The 20,689-nt window shown below is 35.3% G+C and overlaps 1 pseudogene; it reads left to right on the top strand.

Annotated features, from left to right (window-relative positions):
- Positions 1-3,607: 3,607 nt before the first annotated feature.
- LOC148598767 (uncharacterized) lies at positions 3,608-4,522 on the top strand (annotated as a pseudogene).
- The last annotated feature ends 16,167 nt before the right edge of the window (positions 4,523-20,689 follow it).

Here is a 20,689-nt window from a genome sequence, read left to right on the forward strand (position 1 = left end):
GGCAAAGCGCCTAGCCCCCGGCTAGGGTTCTGAGCACTATTTAGTCGCCTTTTATGACAAGTTTAGCGCTGCTACAGGCCTATTCTTTTAACACCCGGACGTGCACGGGGCTAAAAAAAGTTCATCATCATTTCATGTTCATCGTCTGAATATAGCTGAAATGTTGCTGCTCGGACGTCAAACCCCAGCAATCAATCAATCAAATGACCTAATCAGAAAACTCGACATAAATCCTTATGTGGACACCAACACCACTAAAATACCTTAAGTCTCATCTTGCACAACATTAACCACAGGCAGGAAAAAAATTCAGAAATATTCATTATACTGTAAAATCACTTTTTAAAAATTTTCAGTGATAAAGGTCACGATAAACAAAGGGACTGCAGCTAGTGTTAACATCTGTCGATAGATCAAAAGATTGAGTGTTATTTGAATGTCATAATCTATATATAATTTTTCTGAATGAATATACAAATAGTGATTCCTTACTAAAATAACTCTCTTCAGCTCTTTCTACTTCAATTTCGAGACCCGTGCAGGTCCGGGTGTCAAACGAATAGGCCTGCAGCAGCGTTAAGCTTATCGTAAAAGGCGACTAAATAGTGCTCAGAACCCTACCCCCGGCTAGGGTGCTCTGCCCACAGAGCAACTGGGATGTGTGCTCTAGGTGGTTGAATGGGGTACCCCAGGCGTGTTACATGCGTGGAACCATAGGGCTCTCCCACAGAAGGCTAAATTGCCCGACCCTAACCACCTGCCCCGTGCAGGTCCGGGTGTTAAAAGAATAGGCCTGCAGCAGCGCTAAGCTTGTCGTATAAGGCGACTAATTAGTGCTTAGGAACCTAGCCGGGGGCTAGGCGCTCTGCTCACAGAGCAACTGGGATGTGTGCCCAAGGTGGTGGAATGGGGTACCCCTGGTATGTTACATGCTGGGGTTGTCAGGCTATAATACGGAAAACCTGACCGCAAACCATAGTGGTCCACCGTAATGGGAAAGATGCCACGTTCCTCGCACGTTAAAGAACCCTGCTGTGATATTCGACAGGAGTAGGAACCTTTGCACTCCGTCACAAGAGGCTACATTGCCCGACCCTACCCATCCCCCTTTTTCTAGTGGCAATCTAAATTTGTCGACCCTATTATCCTTGTGTCCCATCCCTTGTTTCATGTCATCATTCATATTCATTTTCATATTAAACGCCTGAATATAGCTGAAATATTGCTGCTCGGGCGTTAAACCCCAATAATCATTCAATCAATCATCCGAGCTTTAGATAAAATGTTTACTTAACATGAAATTGAACCGTCCACGAGTCCGTGGGTATCAGAGGTTGTATTAGTAAAGAAAAAGTACGGTTCGACTTGTATTTGCATAGACTACAGGAAATTAAATATATTTCCTTTAAAAGATGATATCCTCTACCGCGGATAGATGGTTCGCTGAATCGGCTGTCTGAGGACTACAATATAGAACATGTATCTGTTATATCTAAATGATGTTATCATCTACAGTCAGACGTTCGATAGAATGCTAGAAAACTTGATTCTTGTTCTTAAAAGGTTAGCTGATGCTGGTCTAAAGCTATCTCCCAAAAAATATGACCTGTTTGCCAAGCAGGTCGAGTATCTTGGCCACATAGTATCTGAATGCGGTATTTCCAAAGAAAATTGACGTAGTATGGACACGGATGCGAGTACACATAGTATAGGTTCAGTGAATTCAGAATAACAAAATGGCCAAGAAAAGTTATTGTTTTTTGCGACCCGAACATTATCAAAAACTGAAAAACAGTATTTTGTAATTCGAAAAGAACTTCTTGGCTGTTGTTCACTATGTCAAACATTTCAAAAACTATTTATCAGGCAGAAAATCGGTCGTAAGGATAGACCACAGTCCTTTGAAATAGTTTTTAAATATAAAAAATAAGGAGGGGCAAATGGCAAGATGGCTTGAAGTGTTGTTTTCATTCGATATGGCGATACAACATCGAGCCGGTCGAAAACACACAAATGCTGACGCTAACAGTCACTTACCTTGTCAGCCGTTCAAAGCAAACTGCAACACAGGCAATTTTTACTGTTTCGAGAACAGAGTCTTACAAACCACTTGAAAGCAATGTAGCATTTTGAATGCACAGCTTACTGACCCTGATATTCAAAAAGTTAAGGGGTGGATTGAAATAAATTGTAAACCATCAAATGACCAAATTATCGGAGAAAATTACGTCTTTGGCCAGTCAGTGGTCGAGGCTGGATATTCATGATATATTGCTGTGTAGGACTTTGTTTCTGGTACAAATGTGAATATTTTCCAAGCTGTTGTACCATTGACATTCAGACGTGAAGTTCTGCATTTTAGTCATGATATTAGGGCGTCTGGTTTAGGGGTGAAGAAGACCCTTAGCCAAGTTCGACAACATTATTACTGGCCGGATATGCAAAACAACGTCCGTAGCTACATTGCAGGGTGTGAAAATTGTTGGCAAAGTTTGTTTGTTTTGTTTGTTTGTTGGGGTTTAACGTCCGAGCAGCAATATTTCAGCCATATTCAGACGATGAACATGAAATTGATGACGAAATGATGATGAAATGAAAAAGGGATGGGACACAAGGATAATGGGGTCGATAAAATTTGATTGCCACTGGAAATAGGGAGAGGTGGGCAGGGTCGGAGAATTTAGCCTCCTGTGGCGGAGCCCTATGGTTCCTACTCCGGGAGAATACCACAGTAGGGTTCTTTAACGTGCGAGGAACGTGACACCTTTCCCAACACGGTGCACGACTATGGTTTGCGGTCAGGTTTTCCGTATTATAGCCTGACAACCCCAGCATGTAACACGCCAGGGGTACCCCATTCCACCACCTTGGGCACACATCCCAGTTGCTCTGTGGGCAGAGCGCCCTAGCCCCTGGCTAGGGTTCTGAGCACTATTTAGTCGCCTTTTACGACAAGCTTAGTCATTGTCAATTATTTTACTACATGGACATAAGGAAGCTGGAACGATGTAACTGTTGCCAGGATTTTAGTTGAAGAGGTTGTAACAGTATTTGGTGTTCCCCATGTTATATATTCGAATCAGTGCAATTGACTTTTTCAAGAGATATATTTGCTTCTAGGTGTCACAAAAACCAGAACTTCGCACTACCATCCGAATTCAGATGGCATGGTTGAGCGATTTAATCAACATTAGAAAATATGCTGAGCGCATATATGGCCGACAATCACCGTGTCGGACCAACAATAACCGTACGATGATGGTTTACTGTTCCACAGAACATGAAACTACAGGTATGAGTCCAAATTTACTTATGTTGGGACATGGGGCCTCTACACCTTTAGACATTATATACAGTATGCCAACCTCAATCAAAGCCATACCATCCATTTTATGGGAATGGGAGCTTCGAGAACGTATAGAGGATGCTCATACGTTGGTCCGAAAAAAACTGAGGGGAGGAACTTTACGACGAAAGACATATCATGACCGTCGGACGTCGTGGGAAAAGTTGTGGTACATTGTGACAGAATTAGAAGAAAGTTAAGTCAAACTTTACGGGGTAGGTCAATGTCCAATGAAGTTGGGATTTCTGAGGATGCTGATAACGTTGAAGCTTCCTTAAAGGAAGTTGATGAACTAATTTTAGAATCAGTTAGGCCCAAGAGAGTTATCAAGCTGCCTGCTCAATTCAACGATTTTGTTGTATAATGTGCTGTAGTAATACCGAATTACTTACCATTGTTGTTTTGTGTCTAGTTCATGTTTTATCATTTTCAGGAAGAAAATGGTTCTGACGAAATTCACCCCTAGGAAGACGGTTGAAGTAGTGGTATGGACGCCTTGTCCATTATATCAGGAAGACTTTAAACAGAACAGTTGAAATCTCATTTGTTAAAATGTACAAAAGATAAAACAGATAGCGTCTGTTCTATTTGTGGGAATGCCTTCAGGAAGAAAATATACTGGAGACGGCATATGAAACGTGTGCATGTACAGGAAGCTAGCACGTCACAAACTAAAGTTATTGAGGTTACAGAAGATACATGTAATGATGACAACAGAAATGACGTTTCAGATGATGGCAGTGATGATTTATAGAGAGACATGACCCAGGTGAATTAATTGGGCAAGACACAGAGGATATACTTGGTGACTCAATTGAAAAGTCATGCGTGTCTACCACTGCATATCATGCAGGATATGAAAATGACAAGAGGAATGAATCTCATGCTAATCACGATGATCTTGAATCTGGGAGAACAATAAGAAAAAGATACAGTCCCGAACCAGTGAGAGCTCCTCTGAAAAAACTGATCTTAAGTTTATCGGAGCGTGATCAGGTTGTTGTATTTAACACTGGGAGTGTCTGTGTGTGCAGAAAAAAAAACACAGACTTGTGGTGTTGGAACACAAACTGACGTTGCTTCAGAAAGGAGGTCTGTAAAAACCACAACTAGGTTTATAGAGCTTGGAGAATAATAGCTAAAGTTGAAGAACAAGAAACCACATGGTCTCATTGACTTCTGTAAAATTTATATGTAATCAGAAAGTGTTAAATTATATTTGCAGGGAGAAAATAATATAATGTATGTCAATGTATTGTTATCTATTTATGTGTCCTTCGGATGTGACGTTAAACCCATCTCCCATGTACATGAAACACTCTGGAAAAAGACTGTGATCTATGCAATCAACCAGAAATAACAAGATCTCTGCTTAAGGCGTATTTCTACAGACTCTGACGTTTATCGTTTTCGTCAAATTCCTCAAGATGTGACACTGGCAAATATTTGGATATATCTTTCATCTCAAGCGCAACTGTTAGGAGCGTTTAACTTATCATTATCATACCCGACAATGACACCAAACTTGGTGAACTCGAGCTGCAACAAAAGGTTTAAGGACGTTTTTATTCACTCGTCGTCTGAATGTACTAATACTTAATCCCTGTGGTATATATTCCATGATATCCTGATTGAAGACTTCGATTTAAATCTATATGCTGAACTGAGCCCTATGACATTGAAAGTTTTGATTGTGTGCTTCTTGGATAGAAAACAGAATTTCTTCTTGATGACACCGATGTTGAACACTTCTATTCGCTATGTTATACACACGTGATTAAATCAGCAGACCACAGAAAGTACTTTCCTATATGAAATCTTAATAAATTAGTTATATTAATGTCAACAAGTCTCCTGTCAATTTAATTATTAAATAATATGGATGATATATGGGAGCATCCTTGGAAAAGGTACAAGAATTAAAATTATCAAAATATATATTTCGGCAAAATTGTATTCGGAATAAAATTAGCGCATTAGCATCAGTTTTTATATTTTCAAAATTGCTATCATTATTTGAGGTACCAGCAGACTGGTGGAGGTGCCCGGTACAGTATTATTTTATAATTGTCGACTTTGTCTTCATGTTTTTCACCATACCTTCCAATGTAGACAAACTTTCCACGGCTAGGCCGTGTCACAATGTATTGTCTCATGACCTGGCCATGGATGGAAACAGATGTCTACCCGCCCCCAAATAATCATTGATAAAAAACACATATATTAATTGTAGTGATCTTTGGTTTAGTTTGACCTTAATCCTGGTTAGGCTGGAAAATTGGTGATTATGTCTCGCGGTACCAGCACAATGGCCATAGGTACCAGGTACAGTATTTATTGGTCTTTGTCTTCATACAGTTCAGCTTATCTTTCCAATCTAGACAAACTTGATATCTTTCATTTCCAATCCAGATCACAATGTTTACAATGTCAAATCGGCCATGATTTTGTTTGGGGACGATCATTACATTCTTAGGGGGCGTGACAATTTTTTTTCAGGTCAGACGTTTTATTTCCAGACTGGTGAAAGTCAAATTATTTATTTTCATCATAACCTTGGCTAGATTATTTATTTTCACTATTCATAAAGAGTCTACTTTTTTTCTACGAGGGGCCTGATGGGTTATTTTCGTTCTTATAATCGGCGCATTTCCGCTATCGTGATCCGTTTTTCTACAGATTTATTTTTCGTGATTTGTGATGAAAGCATTGTTCGTGAATTGTTTTCATTGGAGTTTTATGTTCGTTCTTCGTGATTGAGACATATTTTGTTCTCGTGATTTTTTTTCCATTATGGTTCCAAAAAGTTCCATTGATTTGTCTTTCTTGGCGTAAAAAGTTTTAAGTAGCGCGATTTAATGTAGAACCTGGGAGAATTCAACACGTAACCAAGTAATGAGCCAGTAATGTATTAGATTGCAGCTTAATTGAACCAATCTACAACTCAAACAACCAGCTCCTGAATCTCTATTATCGAGATTGATTGGGGATACTCTTCTATGGCAATTTAAATGGCATATCCGGGTTACTAAAATATGTGGTTTGGGTTCTTTATCAAAGTATGTGTTACTTTTTATGTTTATTATAAAAGACATTAATAAATGAACTCCATTCTTTATAATATGAGGCATAGTCTCTACTGTATCTGATGAGGCATAGTCTCTACAGTATCTGATGAGGCATAGTCTCTACAGTATCTGACAAGTGGCATTCCTTGACCTGCAATATGCCTCAGATTTAGTGGGAAATGTTACAAGTGACTTTTAAGGGGATATATTCGCATATTATATGTATATGTATATGAATGATATCTACAACTGCAATATTCAACTGTAGTATATGGGCTGAGATAGCCCCCATGCACACCCCCTTCATCAACCTAAATATGATTTTGAGGTATAATGGTACCTCTCATTAATGAATCTTTTTGTCGCCAAAAAGTAAACTGAAGCATTTTTATATTTTTTGCTTATTTTTATATCTCGTTAAGGCAAAAATCTATTTTTTATTGTTCAAACCTTTTCTTTCAACAAAATGAAAAAAAAACTGACATATATATAATATATGTATCATCATGTAGCCCAATGTCTCAGGTTTACAATGATACCACGAAAGTTGTGGTTTTGGGGTAAAATGAGGAAAATGAACACCTACCCCATTGAAAAATCGCTTAATTTTACCATGTCAAAACCCCTAGCGTATTTATGATTCAGACTAATTATTTTCTGGTATGATGAGGCTGGATTATTTATTTCCTAAATAATCATCAGAGACAGATTATTTATTTTCTAAATCTGCCAGCCCCCCTTAAAAATCTAATGGTCATCCCCTTACCAAAACGATTTTCCGTGTTTGGTAGTTTGACTAACACTGTCACGAATAAAGGTTCCGCCATAATATTTATTCCAAAGACAATTCATTATGGAACAAATATTCCAACTGGAGTCTATTTTATGTCATATATTTTCCAAATGCATAATAAAAGTACCGATGCATCAATAAAAAAAGCTGATTTTTATACCCCACTTTCCCTTTGGTCAGTAAAAGGCTTGAAGTTTTCAAAGAATTTATTAAGTTTTGAATGCCAACTTTAAGTGTGAGATTAAGTTAATCTTCCTTTAGAGTTTTCTTGTGGAAACCAAAAATTTTGAAAAAAATCCTAGAACACTGAGTTCTTCAGCTAGGGACTGTAGTTGTGCATATTACCTAGAAAATTTTATCCGTTTTATTTTGTTCTCTACATGTACATCAACATTGTACAATGTATGCCACATGTGCGTTTTTTAAACTATGTGAGGCAGAGTTTTATCGTTACTCTTTTATAATTTCTCAACTGAATCTCATAAACCTTCGTATATAGGTAGCACAGTATAGATTCTACTGTAAGTACTTGTACAATGTAGCCCTGCTTTAGCACTTTGTATTTCACAGAGTAAAAATTTGCTCCCTTGTTGCTTTTGGAAGCTCAATTCTATTAGTATCTAAATAGAACTTTCATTATCTTTTCCTCATTCCTCATTTCATAGAACTGGGGCAAACTTTTTTCTACTCGAAAACACGTGTATTGAAACTGGAAATAGCTTTTATAAACAGGAAAATTTCATTGATTTTTTTCTTGGTCTCTGTAATTAAGTTCTGCTTTAGTGTAGTTTGAATTCTCCATCTTTCCCCAGACTGTAAAATGTTCTGTACAGGAAATATTTAACAGTTAAATCTTTGTGGTATTACCGGGTGTTACTGTGAAAATAGCAAATTTGAAACTGCTTCAAAATGTTTTCTGTAAACAGTAACAGTTAGAAAGCAGTAGCTTGTAGTTCAACTGTTCAGGACATTCATTTGTTCATTCATAGGTGTATTATGTGTATCAACAACAAACCTGAATGTTAATCTGACTAGTACTACAATATCACTGTGACAGAGTACATTTTGTTGCATTATGCATGCAGCAACCCTTTGTAGCTATTTGAAGTTTCATTTGCAGCATCATCATTGATGGCTTGTATTTTGTGTAAACTTTCCATCAGAGTGAAAGTCAATCAACTTTTAAATACATTCATGTAGTAATATTTTTTTACTGCACTAGGTTTGCATAAAACTTGGCAATTCTTCATGAGAATAATTTGATGAATATACTGTGGGTTAGCATTTAATTTAATGACAGAGTACTGATGCTAAACTTCAAATATACATGTGAACGTATGAAATCAAGTATGATAGAAATTTATGGAATATAAACCCCTATGGAAAAATAAGCCTTCTTCCAAATATTTGCTGCAGTGTTGCTGCAAATACAATAACATGTTTTTTAGCTTACAAGTTAGTAACTTGTAATTATGTATACATGTAATTGTGGAATTTAAAAACAAATTAAAAAGAGTATTCAAATATGTATCTGTATATACTTAAATAGGGCTCCAATCCCTGTTACAATATTTACTTCATTTAAGCACTCATTCTAATTACAATTATGCAACATAGAAAAAAAAATGGGAGCAATTAAGATCCACTTTTAATTAGATTGGTAAACAACTCAGAAACAACCAATTAAAGAGAATTTAAGACCTGTTTCAGAAACCAGTCTCCTGCACATATACGAGAAAGTAGTCCTTAATGACATGAAGTCCCAATATTGCACCCTATCATTCTCATTGTTTAGTAGAGGTACATGTATACAAACTTGGTGTCATTTGAAAGCTAAATGAATCAGCAATACTCTAAGATCTTCCTTTTCTATATTCAGTGTAGGATAAAACAATTCTGAACAAAAACTCTTGGCCCCTTGATATGGCTAAATTTCAAAAAGGAAAGTAGTGATTTCTGCACCTGTCTACTTTCACTTTACCGTTCTTTCTTGAAAGCATGTAATGTATGTTGGTATTTTTTATGAGAAGTAAGGTAAAGGGTGCATCATAATGATACCCCTCTATACCACCACCTGTACTGATGTAAAAAAAATTGAGCTTTAATCGAAGCTAAATTTAACAAATGAAGTAATGGAGACCAGAAATAGTGGTATGACACCTTTATTATACCCACAAACATTTGAGGGTATATAGGAATCACCCAGTCTTTTTTGTAAGCACAAATCTTCCTAAACAGCTAATGGTACTAGTATTAGGATAAAATTAATATGGAGGTTGTGTATGATACATAGATGTACATGAAGGAACATAATACAAGTCAGGACATCAAAGGGAGACAATCCAAGGAATTCTGATGTATTTTATAAGAAGATAATGGCTATCACATGCTGTTGGATAACTCCAAAGCCATAGGAGATAAATCCAAATTAAGGATGTTACGTTTTGGTCCATTTGAAGCAGCAGGTACATGTATTCACTTTGTGAACTTACTCATTGAATTTCTTCTCTTCACTAATTAGTTTCCTGCGACAGTTTTGCCACAATAAGATTCCAGGATCTGTTTGCAGCTAGCTGCAACAACCTGCAAGGCTCTGGTTAACAATTTTTGCAAACAAATTTAATTGGTGTAATGTTGCTGCAAATACATGACAATGGATGCAGCAACATTGTAGCAAAATTTAATTTTCTGTCAGGGAATCCTTATTGAAAATAAACACAATAAATAAATAATTTTGACTGACAAAATTAATTACATTGTTTATGTCAAACTTCTCTATTTATTTTTCAGAATTTAAGCATTTATTAGAGGTTAAGTTTGGTTCTTATTGGTCCAGTAGTATCAGAGCCCAAGAGTTTTGAAAAGTTGTTAACAATGACTGACGCTAAGTGACTGCAATGGCTCAAATAATCTCATTATATGTGTTAAGCCAGACTACACACATGGGAGAGATATGAAGTTTGTAGAATTTAAATTTCAACAAAATATGCTGAAGTTGGCAAACAATAAAAATAAATGTGGATACAGTCATTCAAGTGGCAAAAGATGTATCAAAAGCTGCTGAGGCTTCATTGATGTGGGTACAGTAAGACAGACAAGATGATGAGCTCAATGCTCAGTATAACAACAATACTAATAATTCACTGGGTACTACTGGTAACATCAGCCCTAAATTGGAAAGGAAACAGGTAAGTTTTTAATATTATATAACATACAATAAGCAAGCAAACACCAAGTTATTATAACTTAGCATACAATGGGCAAGCAAACATCAAGTTATCATTATGATTTAGCATACAATAAGTAAGCAAACATCAAGTTATCATTATGATTTAGCATACAATAGGTAAGCAAACAGCAAGTTATCATTATGATTTAGCATACAATAGGCAAGCAAACAGCAAGTTATCATTATGATTTAGCATACAATAGGTAAGCAAACAGCAAGTTATCATTATGATTTAGCATACAATAGGCAAGCAAGCAGCTAGTTATCATTATGATTTAGCATACAATAGGCAAGGAAACATCAAGTTATCATTATGATTTAGCATACAATAGGCAAGGAAACATCAAGTTATCATTATGATTTAGCATACAATAGGCAAGGAAACAAAGTTATCATTATGATTTAGCATACAATAGGCTAGCAAACAGCAAGTTATCATTATGATTTAGCATACAATAATCAAGCAAACAGCAAGTTATCATTATGATTTAGCATACAATAATCAAGCAAACAGCAAGTTATCATTATGATTTAGCATACAATAAGAGTTAACGTGAAGCATTTTTAGCGGTTAAAAATGACCTGCTAAGGTCGCTGTCTCGTCCTTGTTTGTACTCCGTATTGTAACTTACATGTACTATTACTGACAATGTTCGCAGCCCTCCTTTACAATTTTTGTGTACACATTATATAGATGTCTTGGGAATTACCATTAGTTTTTTTTTTTTTATTTCAGGAAAAGCCGTTTAATTATCAAAACTATCAGAAACTAAAAGTGTGACCAGATTGCCCGTCACTCGATTTAAATTACAACAATCAATACTTTCAAAGTGTTTTATTTATAATTTTTATTAGCAATGATCAAATATGAAGTGCAAAATTAAATATCAAAAGATTGCATTATTACTTAATAAGTTAATTGAGATAAATGCTGTAATATGATTGGTTAAAATAATTTTGTTATATCTTAATGGATAAAAAATATTGACACATCCCTATTCGGTTAAATTCTGAGCTACTTTTCTCATGTTTAAAGATAAAAATATGTTTTAAAATTAATTTATAAGAATTTGCTATGATAAAAATTTTGTCTATTCATTGAAAATTAACATAAATTTTCCATGTGCAGATTTTGTTTATCGCACTTCACGCAATAAACAATATGCACATGGAAAATTTATGTTATTTTTCAATAGACACAATTTTTATCATAGCCAATTCTTAAATAAAAATACGAAGTAATATTTCTACATATCTCCCACTCATTGGACGTAGAACTGTAAATAAAAAATAACACACCAACAAATGATAAACATGTACAAAATGAAAAAAAATTATTAGATAATGCCGAATTTTTAATGACAATACTAATTTTTTATCTTCACTGGAGTGTTCCAAATGACCTGAGAAACAGAAACAGATTATACATCGGATCTTATAATGAATTTCCTGTTATGCCTCATTTAATTTTATGACTATTATAATATACAAATGGTCGGCGTTGGCTAGGTGAAATATGGGTGTTAAACACTCAATATGTCAGTGTAACACCAAGTTTCACTCAGGGAACCATTCCACTCAGAGTGTAGTGTATATAAGTATTGGTATCAGAACTACACACGACCATGATAAATTGATCATATCATATTTTGTAGGCCTATGATAACCATAAGTCAGTAGAAGACTCTAGAACGAGCCATGATGAGTTTTCCCAGCTGTCTATACGGAGTGGTTTGATAATATTTCATCATTCTTTTGTACATCTATTTTTTTAAGTCTGGCGGATTTTGGATTTCTGTCTGTCAATCAAAAAAAAAATAAAGTTTTCTGCACTTTTTTCTTCTAAACACTGGTAGATACTGACATGATTTTTGGTATGTGAGTCTACCTTGATCTACAGATTAAATTTACCTTTCATTAAGCTTCACTAATTCTTGTCAGATTTATGGCCCTTGAACTTTACGAAATGTTAGTTTTCCACACTTTTTTTCTAAACACTTCCAGATATTGACCTGATGTTTGATATGTGAGTCTACCGGGATAAATTACAGATCAAGTCTAGATTTTGGTCTGCTTTGCAGATTTTTTCTGAGTAATTGCCCTTGAATCTACCAGAATTTCAGTTAACAAAGGCCATTTGAGCTGTTGTCATCACTTTGTGTCTGTCATCCATAGTCTTTTGTTTTTTTTTCAAATATCTTTGCCTAAAAATTGCAGGAGCAATTGGAATGAAACTTGGCATAATTGTTCCATAGGGTATCATGCAGAAACTGATTGTTTAAAATTTGGCTTTTTTTGTCAGACATGGTAACAAAGCATTACACCTTTGCTTACTTGGTTAAAAGGGCATGTTTTGCTAGGTTAGCAATTCAGGCCTATGAGAGCATCCTAATTTCTAAACACTTGCAGATATTGAGCTGATTTTTGGTATGTGAGTCTACCTACATACGTAACAGATCAAGTTCATATTTTATTCTACTCCGCTGATTCTTGTTTGCATTATGACCCTTGAACTTTGAAACATTATGGAAATTTAAGATTTCCACATTTTTTTCTCAAAACTTTATTTTGATATTGGATACTACCCTAATGAGTTACAGATCAAGTCTTAGTTATGTTCCGCTTTGCTGATTTTTGTCTGAGTTACGACCCTTGAATTTACTGAAATGAAAGTTTTTTTAAACACTTGCAGATATTGAGCTGATTTTTGGTTTGTGAAGCTTCCTTGATGAGTTACAGATCTTGTTTACATTTTGTTACATTTACTTATTTTTTCTAAAGTTTCTTTTAGTTTTATGCGCTCTATCAAAATTTCAGTTTACACGCTTTCAACCCATTCTGTCTGTCTATCAATGTATTATTCTGTTAAGCCTCTAGCTACTCACAAGTTTCAAAGATATGAAGATATGAAGGGTGTGCATGTGACATATTATATGAAATGTTCTTAGGGATTTTCTTATCATATGGATCATATTCAGATTAGAAACTAGAAATATTCTTTGTTTTGAATAAATAGATGCTGATGTATGGAGAAATTTTATATCTATATTTTGTCGTGTCGCGTCATCTTAGGTATAATGGCACTATCTTATTCCCACTTGAAAACATTTGACAGTATCAAAACGCTTAAATTTGTTCTCATCTGAAACATAAATATTTTTGGAAATTTATTTTTCATGGTGTGCAAAAATTTACAGCACCTTTTGTTTAGCAGAACAATAATTTTCTATTCTTTCAAATTAGTTCTGATAGTTCTTATAATTATGTGATAATTTCCTTAACCAATCATTAAGTCTGAAATGATGTTGCGCTAAAAGAGCACTAACTTGGGAAAGTAGTCGCCATCTACCTATATGTCTAGCAAGGTCGGTAATTAAAAATTGGCGTGAAATTTGTGTCCTATTTATTATGCTTTTAATTTCAGGACAACATGTGAAATGTTTTATGAAATGTTCTTGGGGATTTCCATATCATATGGATCATATTCTGATTAGAAACTAGAAATAGTTTTTGTTTTGCATAAATATATGCTGATGTATGGAGAAGTTTGGATATAGCTAATTTTAAGTGGAACTTGTACAATAATTGAAGTTATATGTTGTGTGAAGGTGTATGTCAAATGCTAAAACTGAGTCCTGTGACTATACATCATCAGTATGTAACTCGCAGGGTAAAGTATGAAGCTGTGACAACCAAATGGGTTACGTTACACAACATGACTTCATTTATTTAAGTTTTGCTTTAAGTTGGGATGTATCTATATTCTTCATACAAAAAAAACAGCTATAGATTATTTTTTGCAATTTGTTTATATTGTAGGGGAAGATCAGCCAGTTATTTTATTTTTTTAGATTAAAAATTGCTAATATTATTGCCAGCACTGAATGACATGTAGTTTTTCCAGTTTAAAAAAATTACGTTAGTTCTCACTGTTTTTATCATTGACTGAATAGGAAAACCTCAATGTTGGTTACTCTGTTGAGTATTTTAGTGTGTGTTTATAAATCATTTTTCGATGTTTTGGGTGAAAATCGTAATTCGCAATAATTTTCGGCTTACAAACACCTACCTTACATATAATAGATACCTGGAATTAACTGTTCATTGTTTACATTTTTGAATTATTTTCATGAATACAATTATAGACTTGTCCACACTACCGGATGATTATCGTTAGCCGCCATATTTTGTAAATAATGATTTGCTGCGGAATAGTTCATTATCGGATAGTTTTAGTAAAAACTGTTCGTCGAACTGTTAAATATTTCTTGCAAATTGATATGATAAATGTACAATTTGTTATGTGTAATCATGTATGTTTATCTTTTAACTATGTATGTATATTTATTTTTAGAATTAGCACTAAAGTGCACAAACGGGGATTTTTCCATTTTATGGCGACGCTCTGATTGGTGGATTTCTCGTGTACCGCACAACTGCACAATTGTGCATTTGTACGATGTCCGAGTATAAAAACAAACGTCAACGTTGAAATGACGTCACTTTTAGGTCTTTTTCTTGAAAGGTGTCACAACGCTTTTGTAGTTTAACAAAGTAAGAAATGTTTGGCCTTATACTCTTATTCTTATTATTTAATCATTTTGATAATAAATTTTAAAAGGAAATTTATCATTTTCGAAGGATTTTAAAGTATTTGAGATAGCAAAATAAATAAATTGTTAATTTAAAACCTTTGAGGATTTATCAGAAGTCATCATTCAGACATTTTTAATATTTCATATTGAAAGCATTTTCAAACATCAGACCGCAACATCATTGTGTTATTGTTTTTTTTATTATTATTTGTAGTGGTATATCTGAGAAATTAAGGGGATTGTGATCTTATCTGAGCTTAGCGGTTCACTATTTCTATAAATGTATAAGGGGCCTGTGATCTTAACTGAGGTTAGCGGTTCACAGTCATTTAAATATTCCCATAAAGTGGTTCTTGGCACAGATTTATTTATTAGAAATAATGGAAACCTGTACATTTCCGATAAAAATCTGTATTTCTAATAAGGTATCTAATAAACTAAATACAAGTAATCAGTATGGCTATGTGTTTGTTGATTTCTTTAACTAGCGTGTTCCATAGTTAAGTGCATTTTTAACTACACTCAGGTGCCAAAAGTTTGTCAACTTTCACATGTACGCTAGTCCGGCCACGCCCCCTTTTAAATTTTCCGATACCGATAGTGACAATGTCAATGCATGTCAACTTTGTAATTGTTGGTTTAAAAATAGTAAAATAAGTAACTTTTACGGTGACTGGGTCAAAAATGACGTCATTTTCTTTGTTACGTCATTATTCGCGTGTTTGTAAACATGGGGAAGAGAAGTAAAGATCTTGATGTTCAAACCAAAGAAACCATTCTATCTATGGTTAGGAGTGGACTTAAGTCGTCTAAAGTGGCAGAAATCTTGGAGATACATAAGTCTACAGTTTCCAAAGTTTTGAAGAGGTATAGAGAACGTGGAAACAACGAAAACGCACCAAGGAAAGGACATCCCAAACTTTTGACAGTTCGCGGAGAAAACGCATTGACAGGGATTGTAAAGAAAGGCCGCCGGAAAACTTTGAACGACATAACAGCGGAACTTAATAGTGATACACCTGTGAAACTGTCTCGTAGAACAGTTCAACGTGAATTGAAGAGGCTTGGGTATAATAGGAGGACAGTAGCGAAAAAACTTGGAGTACGCGAGGTTAACAGGAAGAAACGCCTACAATTCTGTCGTGGAAAACTACATTGGACAGCTAACCGTAACTGGAAGAGAGTTATTTTCAGTGATGAGATGACTATTGTTATAAAACCGGATGGTAAAGTGAAGGTATGGAGAAAACAAAACGAAAAATGGCGTGGTTATTGTCTTGGATATCTGAATCAGGGCCCGACTCGTAGTCTGAAGCTTATGGTTTGGGGTACTATTACTTACTTTGGACGAGGACTGCTTGCATTCGTTGACGGAAATATGAATTCGGAGAAATATATCAAGACTTTAGATGACTTTTTATGGCCTGTTATCATTAAACACTTTCCGAATAATGACTTTCAGTTTATGGATGATAACTGTCCCGTGCACAGGTCCCGAGAAACCGAAGCTTGGAAGCAGCGAAATGGAATTCAACCGTTTTTCTGGCCACCACAGAGCCCGGACTTAAATCCGATTGAGAATGTTTGGCTTGTCTTGAAAAATCACATAAAAAGAAACATTTTTCACATTAAAGACACGGGGGACCTAAAACGCGAACTTCGGAAGGCCTGGAATAAGATCAGTGTAACATACCTACAGAGCCTATACGGAACATTGCCGAAACGTTGCCGACAAATGTTAATGTCTAAAGGATTTATTACAAAATATTGAAGTTTTATGTCATAAATAAAGGTATGATTTTTAATTTTTATTGTGACGTTTGTTGTTTACAATAACGCCATCTTGAAAAAAAGTTGACAAACTTTTGGCACCTGAGTGTAGTTCGAAATTAGGCTTTGGCGATTTTTTTTATTAATCTCAGATAACCTTACTCTATATGCATTATCGTTTGCTCTACGTGATATTGATCATACTATCGTATCTGGATATTTAATTATGGGCCAAAATAGACTTTGAAATATATTACTTTTAATTCAGAACTCACTTAATTTTAAAGAGTTCAATTCTTATCTCATATAGCCAGATCATTTTGTCATATAATTTATGATCTATACAAACTATAGTAGTTCAATGAAATGTGTTTGTTAATAAATAGATTGAACTTTTCAGAATTATTCTCTCTCGTAGCCAATGCTAGACAAAAAATTGAGAGACTTTTAATTGGTAGTCAGCACGCATACACATACTATATAATTTAATGAGGTTAGCGAGTGTTATTTTCACCTCCGTCCTCCCCACCGCTACAACATTGTTTTGTAGTGCTCTATTAACATATATATTCAAACATTTTATTCAAACGAACTCAAAGTTAGAACAAAAATCAAGCAACCGTTTTTCTCGTGCAAGACTGGAAAATGTCAGGCACTCTAGCTTGAGTAACATGTAATAGTTCTCTAGCTTGGCAGGGCCTCGTTACTGAATGACTAACTCTTACTCACGGGTTTCGAGAGATTTCAAAATCTTGCACGAGAAAACACTGGGACTTGAGATCACGAATTTGATCTATTAGATGGGCAAACATTGTACTAAAATGTGCTTAAACTATTAATTTATATTTTACTTTCCATGACCATGTACATATATACATTTTTTTAGTGTATGGTCATGGATAATAAATTGTAAAAAGTCCCTGTGCAAGTAAAGCGGGTGCTTGATTCTTAATTTCTAGTATGTCAAATGAAAAGCTTCAACCACTTTTAGCAAATGTTTTGTGCAATATGTTTTATGGAAGAAAATCCTGTAAAAAATATGTGTTTTTAAATGTTTATTTAGGGTCTTTGATGTATATAAAAACAGTTTTTTTTATGTTAATGAATACTAGAACATGTTACAGGGCAAATTGGAATCCAGTAGGATCGGGAATCCTCCTAGGGCAAATCGGAATTCAAATTTGTCTTAGTAGAAATTGGAATTCTGATTTGCACTGGTTTATATCCAGTACAAATCAGAATTCCAATTTCTACTAGAATATCCCGAATTGTACTAGGGAGATACCGGATCCTACAGAATTTCTAGTAGGATCTAGTATCGTACTAGAAATTGAAGTTAGTAGGATTTTGCATGGATCGTCCTGGCATTTTAAATTATAAAATTTGTTTTAACACTGAATTCAAACTATATTCAATAATATTTAATTCAATCGAGCTACAATATGTGATCAAAAGTAAAAAAAAAAACAGTAAAAACTTTTTCAATATTTTGAACAATTTTCAAATTTTTCTTAATGAGCACTTTACTTATTGAGACACTAATTAAGATTTGTCGAATTCACAAAAAGTCGTTGATTGATTGTGGGATTGATTGTTGGGGTTTAACGCCCGAGCAGCAATATTTCAGCTATATTCAGGCGATGAAAATGAAATGGATGATAAAATGGACATGAAATGAAAAAGGGATGGGACACAAGGGCAACAAGGTCGATAAATTTAGATTGCCACTAGAAAAAGGGGGGATTGGTAGGGTTGGGCAATTTAGCCTCCTGTGGCGGAGCGCTATGGTTCCTACTCCTATCGAATACCACAACAGGGTTCTTTAACGTGCGAGGAACGTGGCATCTTTCCCAACACGGTGCACTACTATGGTTTGCGGTCAGGTTTTCCGTATTATAGCCTGACAACCCCAGCATGTAAAACGCCAGGGGTACCCCATTCCACCACCTGGGGCACACATCCCATTTGCTCTGTGGGCAGAGCGCCTAGCCCCCGGCTAGGTTTCTGAGCACTATTTAGTCGCCTTTTACGACAAGCTTAGCGCTGCTGCATGCCTGTTCTTTTGACACCCGGACCTGCATGGGGCAGAAAAGTCGTAAGTGTGAAATTGATCGTAAATTATGACGTCACAATAATATTTTAGGTTGTGACGTCATTACTTACGATCAACTTTACTCTTACGATTTTTTGCGAATTCGATGCCTGTTTTTGGCATTTAGTTGAACGTACTGTCTTTGCTTTCCGACATCTCAAAGTGTTCCATTTGCCGTTACAATTGCATGTGGATGAAATGTGACCGTCATTGTTAACTGAGCAATTTCTTTGATACTAGAATGTGAGATTCGGCAAGTTCAGTTGGATTAACATCATTTAATCCGGAAAAACATACTGTCCTTAAATCCATAAGATCATCTTCAGAAAAGTATTTTTTTCAAAATACAAAATAAAATATTTTATAAACAGAAGTAGAATCGCTGACAACTTTAATATCAAGAATTTTACTTTTATAGTTTTTTAAATAAAAGATGATTAGACAATTATTATTTCATTATATAACACAATACACTGTCAGTTATTTTACTTTATTTGCATGTGTTACATGTATAACTTTTTATTAAATCTACACGCATTTTATTCAGGACTATCCGGTATCCTCCTAGTGCAAATCGGGATATCTCAGTATGTCATAGTAGAAATTGGAATTCTGATTTGCCCTAGGAGGATTCCGGATCGTCCTGAAAATTCCAATTTGCCCTGTAACGTACGTTTAAATACATTTTAAACATGTAAAATGTTTGATTGGTACGGGTCACTATTATACTATAGTAATCATAGTATTCAGTACTCTTATATCACACCAAAACTATCAACCTCTAGGGAGATATTTCCTCTGTGTGATTTAATATTACGTCTGTTCGTTTATCAGGATAAATCTGCATTTTTAATATTCAGCGGTTGCGTATAGTTTACATGTATCTGCACCTTTTGAAGATCGACGATATGGACAGTATTTATGTATCCTTATTTTAAGCGTTTAAAAGGAAAATAAATGTCCCGGGTATGTCTTGTGCAGTACTAGTACATTCGTACTTCTAAAATTGGGAAATATTTTATTTTGCATGGTATCTAGACTTTTTACAAATTCGACCCCATTTTTGCATCGCTTCGATCGGTATCTAATTATACCCTCATTGGAATAGGAGCTATGTGGCTATCACATTGTCCGTCTGTTGTACACTTTTTTGTTACATATTTCTCAGTTTCTACTGGAAGGAATACTTATAATTAGATATTTGGTATATTGCTTTCTCATTATGACTTGTACTGTCTCTTCCTGTTCAGGTTCGTCGCTCATCTACTTCCCGATTATTGATCCATAGGCATTGTGTATTGCTGCAGCACGATGACTGAAATGGTCTTAGCACGATGTATCGTTGAACATCTTGTTATGTTTACACTCCCCCCCCATAACCCCATCCTGAATTCGATCCAGTCGTTACATTCTGAGACGTTTGTATAATATTGATTTGTTGTGACATGCATCATTAATTTGATCCTCTCTCCTTAATAATTACATCTAAAATGAACTGTCCCGTACTACCATACATCGTGTACTAAGTTAAAGTCCTAGATTAATCCTACGAGGAGGTATGACCCGGCCAGCAAAAGCTATATTTTTATATAGCCTAGCTGGCCGAGTGGTTTAGGGCGCTGGACTTAGTGCCGGCGGTGTTGCCAGAGATGTCACAGCGGTACGAGTTCGAGTCCCGCGGAGGGAACGACCAAAATTCCCTGTATCAATTTGATCCGATGGAGCAGTGCAGCGAATAGAGTCGTCACATTCTGAGACGTATATATATATATATATTAGAGTGTCACCATCAACAT

This window comes from Perna viridis, chromosome 14 (genome assembly GCF_037379345.1).
Source record: "Perna viridis isolate PV_CMFRI_1.1 ecotype Kerala chromosome 14, ASM3737934v1, whole genome shotgun sequence".
NCBI classification, from domain to species: Eukaryota; Metazoa; Mollusca; class Bivalvia; order Mytilida; family Mytilidae; genus Perna; species Perna viridis.